Source organism: Nannospalax galili, unplaced genomic scaffold (assembly GCF_000622305.1).
Source record: "Nannospalax galili isolate Female #2095 unplaced genomic scaffold, S.galili_v1.0 scaffold381, whole genome shotgun sequence".
NCBI lineage: Eukaryota > Metazoa > Chordata > Mammalia > Rodentia > Spalacidae > Nannospalax > Nannospalax galili.
Window position 1 is genome coordinate 4160014 of NW_008347312.1, and position 16548 is coordinate 4176561.

A 16548-nucleotide genomic window follows, 5' to 3' on the forward strand; every position below is an offset into this window, starting at 1 on the left:
AGATGCTGTCCCCCACCCCCAACCTTTATTTATAAAGAACGTACTTCCTCTGACACAGACACAAATGCTGATACGTTCCAAAGAGTCCATTAACAACAACAACAGAATAGGAAAGAGCACTGGGACCTCAGCTCACACCGGTTTGTGTAGCCCATACTCAGGAACCAGCGGGAACATGGTCTTGGGTAGGATATCTCATCTTAAAGACAGGAAACAGTTCTTCATCAGGAGGGCACAAAAAAACCCACAAGGCAGAAAGTGCCACCTTCAATCTTCAGCATCATCAAATTGTCCTGTTTCAAAGAGTATCTTAGAGGGGTTGGGGATTTAGCTCAGCGGTAGAGTGCTTGCTTAGCAAGCACAAGGCCCTAGGTTCAGTCCTCAGCTCCAAAAAAAAAAAAAAGACAGAATAACAAAGACCATCTTAGAATAATGTGATATCAGTGGAGGTGGATGGTGCCAACTGGGGTCATACATCATGTTTCCTTGTGGGGCACAGCACACCCAAGATTTGATCTCTTGAGAAATGCTCTCCTGGATGTCATCAGCAATCATAAGGATTGCCTTGGTCTGCTTTCAACTCCAAGTCCCAGTCTTCATTGAAAAGATCTGCAGCCTGCTCCATGGGTGGACAGGCTGTTCCTCCTGGCTGCCCCCAGGCATACAGTTTCCCATCAGCCTCCTCCTCCTCCACAGCAAAGCCTTTCTCTTCAGAACATGGGCCCTCACAGTGGGTAGGAATATCACTGGGGATGCTCTGGGCTCCACTGGCTAGTCGATCCATGGCCATCTCAGTCTCTCTTTCTGAGAGGTCAGCTGTGGCAAAGCCAGCGTCTGCGCTGGGTGCCTCCTGTGTGCTTGGCTCACCCGGCCCCCTGGGAGATGCCGTCTGATGGACATGGCGTGACCGTTGCACTCAGGAACTCGCTGCAGCTATGGTTCCCTGCACAAGACCAAGCTAGTCAACATTCCATCCTGGGTGGAGGTGGGGGATCGTGGGCCCCACCCCTAGCTGGGGAGCAATTGGCAATTAATGGCTTCTGGGGTGTGACTGCTGGCCTGTGTGTATAGGTAGCACTAATTGGACTCAGTGGGTTAAAAAAGGCATGAAGGTGGGAGGGGCACCATTGGGAGGGTGTGGGGAGTGTTGGGGTGGATATGGTCAAGGTACATCTCATGTATTTATCAAAGGTGACAAAAAGTAGATTAAAAATACCTTTAAAAATCAGGGTAAGCAAGGGCTGGAGAGATGGCTCAGCACCATATGGTGGCTAACAACCATCGGAAACTCCAGTTCCAGGGGATCCGACACCTTGTTCTGACCTCCAAGGGCATTGCACAGCACACACACTTACTTACATTCAGGTAATACATTCATCCACCTAAAAAATAAAAATAAAAAATATTTTAAACAAAAATTCAGAGTAAACATACCAATTCCTCAAACACTCCTCACACTCAGCCTTTCTTTTTGGTGACGGCACTCAAAATCCTTTCTTCAAATTTTCCAGCCGTATAGTACATCACTGTTAAGCACTTGACCAATGAAACCATCTTCCCGGCCCCCAGACTTAATTTGGATTGCACCACATCTTCTACCATATCTGATTTAGAACCCAATTCAGGATCTCACATTACATTTGGAAACTTTAACTTTCTGAAGTTCAATATATTGGCATATGAGTTTGGATATGTCTGTTTCCCTTTTACCGCAGAGAGGCAAATGGTTGAGATTTTGTAAATGAGTGTTTTAAGCATCACAGGCTGGTCAATTTCACAGAACCACAGCAAAAAGAAGAATATAATCAGAGCCACTGGGTACTTGCTCGTGAGTCTGTTTGTGGGTTCAAGGGCGTGCACTGCCCATATGAATCCTTTTTGTGCCTGCACTACAATTATGAAGGTATTATTTATTGGGAAATTATTGGCATTGTGTTGCTATCAGATCATGTACCCTGTGAGGGCACAGTCTTATTCTTTTTTGTAACCCTAACACAGTATATGGACTCAATCTGTGCTCTGCAAACATTTACCAAATAAATGAGGCACATAATTGTTCTCCCTAAGTCTACCACTATCTGTTTAACTGGTTTGAAGGTCAAGGTTTTATGGATGCATGTGCATGTTTTTTTCTTTTAACTTTTTTATTATGTGTGTATAATATGGGTGTATGGGCATGCGTGCCATAGTATACGTGTGGAGGTCAGAGAACAACTTTATGGCGTTGGTGCCCTCCTTCCACCTTTATGTGGGTTAGAGATACCAAACTCAGATTCTCAGTCTTGTGCTGCAAGCTCATTACCCACTGGGCCATTTCACTGACCCTGTATTATTTGAGACAGGGCCTTACAATGTAGCCCAAACTGGGCTAGAATTCATGATATGCTTGCTTTGACCACCCGAATGCTGAGGGATTGTAGGCTTGTGTCACCATGCCTGATTAAAAGTTTAGATTGTCCACAACTGGGCAGAATGAAGAGAACAAGAGGCTGCAGAGTGCTTAACCCTGAACAGGACACCTGTATCATAATTCTGCCTCCCAAGGCTCAAGGATCATTGCAGAAGAGGGAGTGGAAAGATTGTGAGAGCCAGAGGTGGTAGATGAACCACAAGGAGACAGTCTTCCAGACAGCTGGGCAGTTACTCATATGAACGCACAGCAATGGTGACGGCATGCACAAGACCCATTCAAGCATAAATCAGACAAAATCCCAGCATTGACATTGGGAAGTAGGTAAGAAACCCCAAGCCAACCTAAAGAAATTTTGACAACTGATGACTGCTGGGAAGGGGAGAGACAGCCTCTTTCAAGGATGGAAATCTTGGTAGATTAACCAGGCTCCAGTGAATGAACCCATACTGAAGGACGTTTGGGGACAAAATTAGACTCTATAGGCCTTATTATAGTCCATTAAATTGGTGGTGGGGGGGGATCAGGGGAGGTGCAGATAGGGGAGAGCATCTAAATACCATCAAATTATATTGTGTGCAAATCTCAAAAATTCAATAAAAGTGTTTAAAAGAAGTTTAGGTTGTAAATTAGTCACGCTAGGCTAAATTATGCCACAGTAATACATGAACCCTGAATCTCAGTGGTCTAGGAAAGCAAACATGTATTTTTCAATGTTCCGCATATCAGAGGGTAGCCAGGGATGCAGTGGAGGGGTTCTGCTTCACAGAGTCACTCCGAGACCCAATCTGACGTGGTTATACACCTCAGCCTCTGCATTCCTGAAGCACAAAGAGAGAGAGGGTGAGAGAGAGTTGAAATCTAGGTGTGTGCATGCCTGTAATCCCCACATTCAGGAAGTAGAGGCCAGCCTGGGCTGCATACAGTGGTAACTTCTGCTAGCCAGTTAGAAGTAGCTGGAGGGATCTGCAACATCAGTCCTCCTTGGACCCCAAGAAGATGTCTGTAGAAGGGCACAGACGGTGGACACTGTGTGTCACAGGGAAGTGGTGGCTGTGGCACTGTGTATCGCTTGTTTAATGTGTCCACTTCTTTAAGTGGAACATTATCTGCCAAATGTGGCTAAACTCCTCCAATGCAGAGAGGTAACTTCTGCCTCTATCCGCTTGCTTCAGCTCCCAGCCTAGGTTAGCACAGAAAGGACACATTGTCAGGGCTTGTGGATGAAATAATGGATGTATAAATCAAGGACCGATCAGCTCAATCTTTGCTTGGCTTTGGGTGACACACCCTCTGAGTCATGTTTGATTCCCTTGCTCCTGGGCTGAACTCTTGAAAAGATCCTAATTAGATTCTTAGAAGAAATGATGCCCATCAGACAAACAAATGACAGGACGTTGCCTCGGAGCTAAACTCTGGGCTGGGAAAATGTAATAAGAGAGCCTGTTCTCCAGGGATGAGACAGATATGCAGCAAAGGTCATGCCAATTCGCAGCAGGCACACTGCCTGTGTCTTCAGGGTTCAGGGACCTGCTTGTGCTAGTCTGAAGAGGAGTGAACTTGACTGAACTGAGGGACAGCCTAAGCAGTTAGCAAAGCACACTTCTGGGTGTTTAGAGATGTTACATCACCAAACCTCTGACCCAATCAATGTTTTAGTCTGTTGATGGATCAAACCTTGAGTTGGACGGTGGTAAAATGGTGGAAGGTGGGGCCTGTTTGGAGGACTTAGGCCACTGGGGCATGTCTTTGAAGGACATAGCTTGCTCTGGCCCCTTCCTGTCTTTCTCTACTTCCTGTCCACCATGAAGTGAAGAACCCCCTGCACCACATAGTCCTACCACCATGGGCCCAGGATCAACAAAGCAAGGAGTAGAAACTTAAGTCTCTGAAACATGAACATAACAAATCTTTCCCCTGTGTATGCCTGGCATTCTGTCACAATGATGAGAAAGCTGTTAGCCTAGAGCAGCCAGCTGTACCATCCAGAAGGCACCAGTGATATGGTATAGTATATATTGTAGAATAGCGAATTTACATATACATATTTTTATGTCTGTGTGTGTGTCTGTGCAGGTATGTACACGTGAATAAAGGTGTCTGTGGAGGCCAGAAGAAAGCATAGAATCCTCTGGGGCTGGAGTCACAGGTAATCATGAGCTGTTCGACATGAGTGCTGGGAACCAAACTCAGGTTGTCTGCAAGAGCACTATATGCTCCTAACTACTGAGTCATCTCTCCAGCTCCTATTTTTAAAAAATTCTTTATACATATATAACATATTTTGGGGAGGGGAGAGAGAGAGAGAGAGAGAGAGAGAGAGAGAGAGAGAGAGAGAATGCATATAGAAGTCAGAGAACTTGGACGAGTCAGTTCTCTTTTTTCACCACATGAATCCTGAGGATCAAACTTGGGTCCTCAGTCTACTGAGCCATCTTGCCGGCCCTTGTATTTGTACTGATAATTCATTCTCTCTCTCTCTCTCTCTCTCTCTCTCTCTCTCTCTCTCTGTCTACAAATGCAATGTGACCAGCCAGGCTCCTCCTCCTATAATTATAACTTCTGCATCTCTGTAGAATGTACCCCCTTGGAACTCTAAGGCACAGTAACCCTTTTTTTCCTGTAAGGTGCTTCTTGTCGGGCATTAGATGATAGGAATGAGAAAAATAATTAATCTGCTTTCTAAGGGAAAGACAAGAAATCTTGGGAAGCTCATATTGTTAATAATTCTTTGCCTCGGACATTATCTGGTACGACAGGGCAGAAATCAGAAAGGTCATGCTGGTTTTCCTGAAGAGCCCCAGGAAAGTGTCACACAAAGGAGTTGCTATTCTCCTGAAAATTGGCATCAGACTTCTAGCAGACATCTGCAAAACTTTATCAAATGCCCCGATGGCTCACTGCATACCAAAGTTCTCTGAACGTATGAAAATGGAATTTATGTATCGCTATTACATACCACTTTTTTTTTCAGTCTTTTTGAGACAGGGTCTCCCTGTAGCCCCAGCTGTCCTGGAACTCACTATGTAGTCCGACCTCGCTGGGCATTGCACGCACAAGTGCATTTACAGACATTCAGGCAAAACACTAATGCACATAAAATAAAAATAAATAAATGGTTTAATGTTTCATGGAATGAAAATGCACATAAATTTCAAGTATTGTTCAGCAGAGATGACTTAGAAGACACTAACCAAGCTTTCCAGTGTCATACACAATTTTTTTTTCCTATTTTTATGGTGCCGGGGATGAAATCCAAGGTCTTGTGCATGCTAGGCAAGAGCATGGCCACTAAGCTGCATCCCCAGTCCCTCGATTCCTTGAAGAGCTCCACATTTTTGTTTTCTCTCTGCTAGTACTCCATCACAATGGAAAGCTCAGACTCCAGAACCAGATTCCAATGTGATTTGACCATCAATTAGCTGTGACCTTGGGCAGATCACTTTAGCTCTGCTGCAGCAGCTGTTCACTAGTAATACGAACACGGTATTATCGTGAGGTTGGATCACGTTACCTGCAAACTACCTTTATTGCAAGAACATGGCCACTAAGCTGCATCCCCAGTCCCTCAATTCCTTGAAGAGCTCCACATTTTTGTTTTCTCTCTGCTAGTACTCCATCGCAATGGAAAGCTCAGACTCCAGAACCAGATTCCAATGTGATTTGACCATCAATTAGCTGTGACCTTGGGCAGATCACTTTAGCTCTGCTGCAGCAGCTGTTCACTAGTAATACGAACACGGTATTATCGTGAGGTTGGATCACGTTACCTGCAAACTACCTTTATTGTTTTTCTCTGAACTTGTTCCAGGTTGGGGTGAGTTCACCAACTATTAGGCACATTTAATCTGTGGCTTGTGAGCTGCATGCATTCTAGTAAATCTGTGAACTTATTTAAAACATTATGAGATTATTGTGATTTTTTTTGTTCGTTTTTGCAACTCAAGTGTATGGTTCTTGAGTGTGAATTTTGTAGGTGGCCACATTGTGTCGCAATGTGAAAAAGTTGGATGCCCCCCTTAAAAGAAGCATCATGCTAACGCTACGCCAATCAATGTGTGTGTTGGATGCCCCCCTTAAAAGAAGCATCATGCTAACGCTATGCCAATCCATCTCCTACTTTCTGAGACTCTTTTCCAGTTAGGGGTGTCCGTGTGATTCCGTTTTGGCCAATTGGAATGATGCTTTCATGGATTAGATTCCAGTTAAGTTCGTTTCATTCTCTTACAGAGCTGGCTGGGTCTTGAAGGCAAAATAACCCATCTGATGAGCTCTGAAACAGAAATCATAAGACTGGATCTCATTCCAGCTGGCCAGTGGCCACATCCTGTGACCACGAGCTGGACAATCTCCCAGGAGGGAGCTTAGTTTTCTCATATGTGGAGACAGAAGGGCTAGAGGAGGAAGAGTTATTTTGTTCATTTACATAGGCAGGGGGCTCCTCAGAGCTCATGATGGCTGCCATCTATCTGTCACCCTTTAAGCTTCTCTCCAGTGAGCAGCTGGTCAGTGCCTCCATCAATCTCTACTCCCTGAGCCATGCGTCCTGTGGGAAGTGTGACAAAGACTATGGTCCACTCTGCCTCCTGCTCTGTGAGCCTGGCAGCATCCTAATGTAACAATCCCCAAGTCGTCACAAGTGTTGGCCCTTGCCTTGGGTCCTGTATTGAATTGGAACTAGGGGTAGAGTCAGGAAGCCTGTTTGTCTCAGGCTCTAATCTAATTTTTTTAAAGGAGTTCTCATGGTAAAGATTAGATCCAACCAGTCACGAAGAAGTGTTTGGTACAGTTGAGATGCTGTGCCTTGTCTTTGGATGCCTAAGGAACTTAACAATGGGGTGGGATGGCGAGAACGATATAGAGATTGGCAGGAATAAAATTCAAGCATTCCTGGATCTTTCAATAACATTGAAGAGATGAGCCAAGTCCTAACACAATCTAATCCCAATTTAACTTTAAACAGATATCCCTTTCCTTTTCCCCTGCTTTCTCTTTCCACCCCTCTACGCACACACACACACACACACACACACACACACACACACACACGCACACACATACGCACATGTACACACACACACATGTACACACACTCACACACGCACTCCTTTTTCCTTTGAGACAAGGTCTCATATAGTCCATCAGGCTGGACTCAAAGTTTCTATATATCTAAGGATGACCTTGAGTTCCTAGGCCTCCTGTCTCCACCTCCCAAGAGCTGTGATAAGGCCCTACACCCCATGTCTGATTCTGAATAAATATTCCTCAAACACCTGTCTTGTTTCATGTATGTGAGAGCCTGCTCTGATGTGTTCTAAGATCCTAAAATTATATTATTCTGATTGGAACCAACATGGAACCCCAAATCCCCCAATCCTTTCAATAGTTGGCAGATTGTTTTTCTCCTGAGACCTGAATCCAGTGATGGGCCGTCCACCTTCCCCACCGACTCCCCAGTTCCATCAGCCCACACCATTCTTTATTATGGCTGTCTGATTCTTTCTTAGCTACATGTGTATTTCTAAGTCTTACCTCCTTCCAGAGGTCCAAGTTTCTTCCTGTGTGAAAATCCTAGAACTACTTTTGCCTAGTAGACCCCAGCATTGATCACTTCTAAAACAGCCCAAGGGTTCTTTTCAGAACGAATACTTTCTCAAAAAACAGACATCAGACTGGTACAGCTGAGTCCTGACCTCAGCTCCCAACAGCTCCAGGGGTTACCTCTCAATTCATGCACTCTCTTCAGCCTTGGGAATTGCTGTACATTGGTGTGTCTTGTACTTTTAAAGTAGAACAGGCTATTCAGAACACAGAAGAGTTTCTTAAGTTGGCCATACAGACTACTCTTGTTCATTTGCCAGGTGGGGTTGAATAAAAGGAAGCAGGCTAGTTTGCAGAAACTCCTCTGAGTGAATGGTGGGTCAAGACAGATCTAGAAATTACTATTTTTAGCAATCTATGTCCTACTCTGTAGCAGGTGGTCAGGGGAAAGGGGGGAAGGTGTGGTCCTTGCCCTCAAAGAGCTGGTGGCCTTGGGGTGAAGCATATACCTAGACACATATAAAAATTCCAGGCTATTCTGGGTATGGTAGCACACACCTTTAACCTCAGCACTTGGGAAGCAGAGGCTGGCAGATCTTTGTGAGACTGAGGCCAGCCTGGTCTACATTGTGAGTTCCAGGCCTGCTAAGGCTAGAGGAAGTCCATGTCTCAAAAAGAGCCCCCAAAATTCCAGGCTAGCCTCAGCTAGAACTCCTTTTACTTCAATACTCCCATGAATCATGTGAGATTTTGTTCAAATGCAGATTCTGATTCAATGAACTTGGGGTAGAACCTGAGACCCTGCATCTTTCATGAGCTTTGAGCTGATATTGCTGCTGCTGGTCAAAGGTCCTCACTTGATTAGCAAGAGGCCAGGCATGAAACACATGAGCCCTGGAGTCCGACAGTCCTAGGTTCCAATTCTGGCTTCTCTACTTACCAGGTGAGTGAACTAGTGGAATCCCTTTGACCGCTCTGAGCCTCAGTTTCCTCCTCTGCACAGAGGATGGAAATTCCTATTTCATAGTATTGTGCACAAGGCATCAAATGGTATAATTCAGGTTAAGCTGTCAGTTCAGTGCTGGACACATAGTCAATGCTCAGCAAATGGTAGTTTTATTGCGCTAGACTCCTAAGAGCTATTCTGGAATGCTATGAGCATTCAAGGAAGGCCTCACAGAGGAGGTGACATGCCCCAAGTTGGCAGAATAGAACAAACAAACAGCAGGGACAGATGGTTCACGCTGGGCAACATGCTGGGTATTATTTTTCCTGGGTCAATAACTGGTGCGATGTGGTTAGCAGAGCTCTGCTCCTCCTGATCCTTCTGTCTTATACTCATTCCTGCCGTCACTGTTACTCTGGAAGTGACATGTGTAGGAATCTGTGTGGAGCTGCTCTGTCCAATATTGTGGCTGCAGGTGGCTAATCGACACTGACAATGTGCTTACTTAGTGCCACATGTTGAAGTGACAATATTTTGGATATATTAAAGAAAATATCTCATAAAATATGCAGTAAGATAGAATATCAAAATGAATTTCACGGTTTCATACTCTTTAAAAATGTGACTCCAGGAACATTTAAAATTGAGTGCATGGCTCGTATGTTGTTTTTATTGCTAGCAGTGGCTTGGAGCCCCCATCTGCTCTTTGAGTTCCTTGCTGAAGACAAGGACAGAGTTGTTGGAAACGTCTCACCTGTAAGCCAGGGAATGTTCCCAGTGCCTACAACAGCCAGGGGAGCAGCTGTGGGACAGAACTGAGGGGCTGAGTTTGAGAAAGTAAGATCAGTCATTGTACTGCCAGAAGGTCATAGTGTTACTGTGTACCTGCTAGCTACTGCTGAGTAACAAATGACCCCCAAATTCGGTTGCCACCTGTTCTTTCATAGAGGGACAGCTGGACAATTCTGCTGATCTAGACGTGACTGGGCTGATTTTGACCTGCCTCTTGGTGAACCTCTGATTTAATTGGTTTGTGATGGGGTTTAAAAATCGATTAATTTTTTTCATAGCTCTCTAGGCAATTCTAGGCAGCCAAGAAGAAGAACCATTGGTTCAGACCCTAGATCAGTAATGACCAAACTTGGGAATTCATCACGTCCCTTTGGATGGGGTGGGGTCTTATCAAAATACGAATTTCTGGTCTTCATCTCCAGAGTTCCTGATTCAGAAAGTTCAGGTTAAGTCCTAAAATCCCAAGATTTTGCTTTTTGCTTGTTGTTTTGGTTGTTGTTTGAGACAGTTGTAGCCCCAGCTGACCTGGAACTCACTATGTAGAACAGGCTGGCCTCACTTTTATGGAGATCACCTGCCTCTGCCTTCTGAGTGCTGGGATTAAAGGTATTTGCCTCCATGACCACTCAAGAATTTGCTTTTTAAATAAATTCCCAGGGGATGAGGATGCTACTGGCCAGCAACTGCACTTTGAAAACCACTGCATAGAAGAAAATAGTTATGAGCAATAAAGAAAGGGGGTTCCCCTAACAGCAGCCGAGGAAGGAGAATGCCCATCGAGGTCAGGAAAAAAGGAGGTAAGTGGTTAGATTCAAGAGCTGGCACTCTTTCCTTCCAGGAAGAAGCAGCACCGGTAGGTGCTAGAAATTTCTAGAGTTTTGGGAGAGCTCAGAGAACTTAAGGTAGTATCTAGTTTCTTTTTTTTTTTTTCTTTTTTCTTTCTTCACTTTCTTGAGGCAGTCTTACTATAGCCCAGGCAGGCCTAGAACTTTCGCTGTAGCCCAGGGTGGCCTTGAACTCGCAACAGTCTTCCCACCCATGCCTCCTGAGTGCTGGGATTGCAGGCATGAGCCTCCTCCACCACTCCTGGTTATTTGGTGTCCATATTTCTATGACATTTTCCTAGGGAGACTTCAAGGTCACAATGCCATATTGGATTGATCAGCAGAGACCAGGGAAGGGCCTGAAGGAGAGATGAACTTGAAGGCAGGCTTCCTGGATCCTGGACGGTGACAAAGCAAAACCAAACAGGTTTATAATGCCTGTCCCTTACCCCAAGGGCCACAAAGCTCCCAGTGAGCATGTCAGAGCTTGGGTTTCAGAAGAAGCAACCAGAGGGACCCGAAAATGGAGATGGGGCAGGACTGACAGAATCAAAAAGGAAATCCAGAAACCAAGCCAGTATAGGCCAGTGCAGATCTGCAACTTCTCAGCCAGGAGAGGATACTAAATTTGAAGTTGTTCACCTATAAGGCCAGTCCCAGTTCCATGTCCCAGTTCCAAAACAAAGACAGCGGGACAAGAACCCCTCTAATCTGAGGTACCGCACATTCTGTGATCTTCTCAGAATGCTGTTGGGTTCTCACATGTTCTCTGCATCTGTTTTGGGAAGGAGTTGAACTCTGAGGGGAAGAATTCTGTCAGCTTCATTTCCTGGTTAAAGGTACAGGTGACTTAATTGTCTTTCATGGGCAAGTTTCTTGAACCAGGAAGGGTGCCTCATCAAGAAATAAAGAGTGTTCCCGTTTGGCATCCCTGAATTATGGCACGGGCCTGCCTTGATCGGATCCTCGGCTTCTGCATCCACGGGTCCAGCCAGCCATGGATCAAAAATATTCACACACACATACACACACACACACACACACACACACACATAGTGAATTTAATACTGCATCATAAATTATCACACTCAAACAAAAGACATAAAATTTTAACAAAGTGACATGGAATTGTGGAGCAACCTCAGGTGGTACCTGGGTTCCCAGAGGCAAAGGAGCTCAACATTACAGTACAAGAATCTAGGGCTGGTGAGATGGCTCAGTGAGTAAAAAGGTTTGCGTGTAATCCTGACAACCTGAGTTCAATCCCCAGAACCAGAACCAACTCCTGAAACTTGTTGTCTGACCTACACGTGCGTACACACACACACACACACACACACACACACACACACACACAGTAATACATTTCAAAATAAATAAAATTTCTGGAAAAAATTACACAGCATTTACATTGCATTGGGGATCATAAGTACTGTGAAGAAAACTTGAAGCATGTGGGAGAAAAAGGAAACTATATGGAAGGGTGTGCATTTGGCTGTGTGCAAATACAATGGATCTTGCATAAGCAGCTTGAGTCTCTGTGGGCTTTGGTACCTGCTTGGCTCCTGGAAGCATTCTCTCATGGAGACTGAGGGACAGTTATATATAAATACTACTGGGGTTGGACATCGTAGCTCTCACATGAAATCCTAGCACTTGGGAATTGGAGGCAAGAGGACTGGGAGTTCCAGGTCAGCCTAGAGTACAGGGTGAGACTCAGTCTTTAAAAAGGGGGCTGAGTGGGGTGCTAGAGAGATGGCTCAGCACTTAAGAGCACTGGCTGCTCTTGCAGAGGACCTGGGTTTGGTTCCCAGCACCCATATAGCAGTTAACAATGATCCATAACTTCCATTCCAGGGGATCCAATGCCCTTTCAGGTTTTTGTGGGTATTGCACACATGTGGTATACTTACATACATGCAGGTAAAATATTCATACACATTAAATAAAAAATAAATAGATCAAAAAACTTTTAAAGCAGGAAAAAATGTGCCACTGGATATTTACCAGTTGTTGTTAGTTGCACTGAAACGTTTTGGCAGATAGAAACCATCTATCTGAGGTGAGAAAGCACTTGAGCCTTGGGGTGGGGGTGGCATTGGCACCAGACTCAGAGGAGCCTAAGGAGGAACCCTTGAGACTCAGTGCAGTGTGATTGGGCTCTGTGGGCTGGGCTCCTGCAGCGGTTACACACACCTGGACCTACAGGTCACCCCACTCAATAACAACACAGCCCAGCATTTTCTTTGGAAGGAGGAGCTACAGGGTAGGGATGGTCTGTTTCTGAGTCATGTGGTATCCCCTGCAAAAAAATGCCTAGAGTTAGTGGCTAAACTTACCCCATGTTGTGTGAACATCCCAAGGAGAGACATGAAAAAAGTGTCTAAAAATGGCACTAATGACACCAGAGTAATGATCCACCCAAGTCCAGCATGGTGAACCAATGAATTTCTCGGGCTTACTTTATAAAGCATGGTTAAGGGGTTACTTATAGGAGTATGGGTGACCCCTAAACAGCTGCATCACTAAATAGTTCCACCCTAGCAAGGGTAACAACTTCGCCATAGCTGCCCAGATGGAGTCCCCCTTTCTGTTAGCCTTCCACCCTCTGTGAACCTTAGCACCTTCCCAGAACAGGTGCAGGTGGTGTGGAGCCACCAGGATTTATGAGATGGTACAGGAGGGAGGGGCTGGAATCCCAGGTGAGGGTCTAATGACCCTTCCCACCAACTCCTTCTATAAGGAATGTGAACAGTCAACACATCCCGTCATGAGGGTCTCTTTCACATAGCCACAGCTGTTCTGATGGAGATGGCAATGGTTGTTATGCTTGGAGGACAGCATCCCACAGCACCACAATACTAGAGCAAGGGGTACATACTTTGGTGTTGAATGCCATCCTTTCTGGGACTGCAGTGGGGGAAGCTTCCCTCATGGGAGGGGAGCTGGTGGGTAGGGAGACCAAAAGTGCCCCCAACCCAGGGAATTCATCTCAGTCACTAGTAAGTCAGGGTGTAACAATTGAGAGCCATTACGTGCCTAACACCTGCTCTTGCCATTAGGATCCCTTCCTTTTCCAGTTTTCCGTGGCTGAGTGAGTTCTCTCTATAAGCTCAGCAGTGCTTTCTCCAATAGGAAGGGCCAATACATAAGAAGAATTAGCATTAAACTCCATCCACTGGAAACAGCCCTGGTGACTGGGGTTCCATCCTAGAAGCTACCATCTTCACGGTCTTCAACTCAAGGACCACGAAGAATGCCGGGGCTGTTTCTGCAAGACACAGTTGAAGGATAAAACTTCATTGTTTGATGTGTGTATGTGTATATAGGCCAGAGGTTAACCTTGGGTGTTTTCTTTACTCAATCTCCACCCTTTGTGTATGTGTGTGTGCAAACGTGTGTGTGTGTGTATATATGTATGTATGTGATGTATGTCCATGCTTGTATGTGCATGTGGGGGGAGGAAGTATATGTGCATATGAATGTGAGATCAAAAATTGACATCAAGCCAGATGCGGTGGTGCCTGCCTTTAATCCCAGCACTTGGGAGGCAGAGGTAGGCAGATCTCTGAGAGATTGAGGCCAGCCTAGTCTCCAGGCCAGCTGGGGCTACAAGGAGACCCTATCTCAAAAACAAAAAAGGACATCAGGTATGTTTCTTCAATTACTTCTATAAATTTATTTATTTATTTATTTATGTATTTATTTATTTTTGAGATAAGGGCTCTTACTGAACCTGAACTCACTGATTCACTAGACTAGATGGTTAGCAAGCCCTGGCAGCTTCTGTGGCTCTCTGCCCAGCACTGGGATGGCAACCACATTGCGGCCATATCAGCTTTTTACATGGATGTTGGGGCTCAGTAGGCATTTTCCCGCAGACAACTATACTGTCAGCTATGACATGGGCCACCCTTCACCACAGGAAATCTGGGTTCTTTATGATTTTTCTATACATGAGAGTCGTGTAAGCCACCTGGCATGTCTGTTTTCTCCTCATCTTATTTCCTTGTAGGAACTGTTCTTTTCTTCTGTAAGTTTCCAGTGAGGGTGCTAATTGTGGTACGGTCCCTCCCTGCTAGCCAGAGACATGAGCACGTGACTCAGGTTAGGCCAATCATAGAGCTATAGTCCCTTTGTACCTGTGACTGACCCAGGGTGGCTCTTTAGGAGCAACTAAAATTGAGACTACTTCTGTCTTTTGATTGCACTGAAATGGAAATTGCACATCACCAACATACAGGCTAATCAGTAGTTCAGTCTTCCTTAATCCCCTGTAGTCATAAGGCCAGACTGAACTGGCTGTTCCTTTTTTTCTGTAACTATGGCGTGCAGTCATCCGAAGCTGGTACCCTTTACTCTGAGACAAGGTCAGATGACAAAGGTTCTGCGGACATGACCAGCATGCTGTCTCAAAAGGTCAGAATGTTATGACTCCTTTATTGCCTTACTCCGGGGAAAAGAGAAGAGAGAGGGGAAAAAAAAACAAGAAAAGATTTTTTTTTTTTGGTCTTTTTGAAACAGGGTCTCACAGTAGCCCCAGCTGGCCTGGAGCTCACTATGTAGACCAGGCTGGCCTTGAACTCACAGAGATCCGCCTGCCTCTGCCTCCCGAGTGCTGGGATTAAAGGCGTGCGCTGCCACACCCAGCAAGAAAAGATTTTTTAAAAATTTAGAACCCTAACTTCCCAGAACGATGTGCTCTGCAGCAGCTTTTGATATCAAGTACGACATTTGCAGGAAGAACACAGAAAGACGACGGAGACTTTGCAGAACCAGCTCTCCAAGGTGGAAGCTCAGCTCTTCCAACTCAAGAGTGAACCAGCCACAAGAAGCCCAGCTTCTTCCCACCAACCTTTGAAGAACCTTCGAGAAAGAAGAAACACAGACCTTCCTGTTCTACACATGCACACTGCAACCCAGGAAGAGGGAGAAGGCACGGAGACAGCTGACACTGAGTCCGTATCTTCCACGGGCACACGCTCAGTCATTAGAGCAGCTTCTTAATGCTCCTGAGACCAAACTTGAGCCTCCTTATGGCATGCTGAATTTACCAAAGAAGAATTGGCTCAGAAGCTCAGTTCCACCTCGAAAAGTGCAGATCATTCAAATGGCCTGCTCCGGGAGACAGAAGCCACCAACGCCATCCTCACGGAGCAAGTTAAGCTTCCGAAAAGTGAAATAAGAAGATTGGAAAGAAATCAAGAGCAAGAGAAGTCAGTAGCTAACCTGGGATACTTGAAGAATGTCCTGTTGCACTTTGTTTTCCTGAAACCAGGGAGTGAAAGAGAGAGGCTCCTTCCTGCACGATGCTGCAGCCCAGCCCTGAAAAAAAGGGAAAACTTGCTGCAGTTGCTCAAGGTGAAAGAGAATGCGTCCAGTTCCTCTGGATGGGCATCCTATCTGCATAGTTGGTCTGGACTTCGATAAACTGATGGAAAGAAAGTTCTCTGTTAACTCAGTAGAATCTATTTCCAAAAAAAAAGGTTCGCATTATTAATCATTCTTTTGTTAGAAAGTGTGTATATCTGTTCACATCCTCTGACTTTGTATATATGTATAGCAGATGTATTTAGAGTTTCAACTTGGAGAAAAGTACAAGAGCTTGAAGTGAGGGTACCAGTTGTCCCCAGCCCTCTAATTCAGCACCATGGATGTACAGTCTGTGATCTCCTATACACATCCCTGGATAAGATGAGGAAACAGTTCACTTCTGCACACAGGAGCCACAGGAACCACCCATGTCTACTACTGTGAATTTTGAAATTGAAGTAAACATTGGTGCCATACCAATTGGGAAATTGAATTAGCTTCTAAAATAATGTTTCAAGATTATTTGTTAATAAATTGCTGAGAAAATTAAACAAAAATTTAGACCAATTTAATGTTTTGATTTATTTAGTATAAGCTTCTCTTACATTTTTTGAGACACTGATAAGTGATTTTTTTCATTGCCCTTTCACAGAATTAAAGGAAAAGAAGCATAATTCATAAACAGAACCGGACAGATCTTTTAGACATAGAACAACAAAATT

At 44.9% G+C, this 16548-nt stretch overlaps 2 pseudogenes; one reads left to right on the top strand and one right to left on the bottom strand.

The window, feature by feature from the left end:
* Positions 1–267: 267 nt before the first annotated feature.
* On the bottom strand, positions 268–6863 carry LOC103742796 (annotated as a pseudogene).
* Position 6864: 1 nt separating this feature from the next.
* LOC103742797 lies at positions 6865–15943 on the top strand (annotated as a pseudogene).
* The last annotated feature ends 605 nt before the right edge of the window (positions 15944–16548 follow it).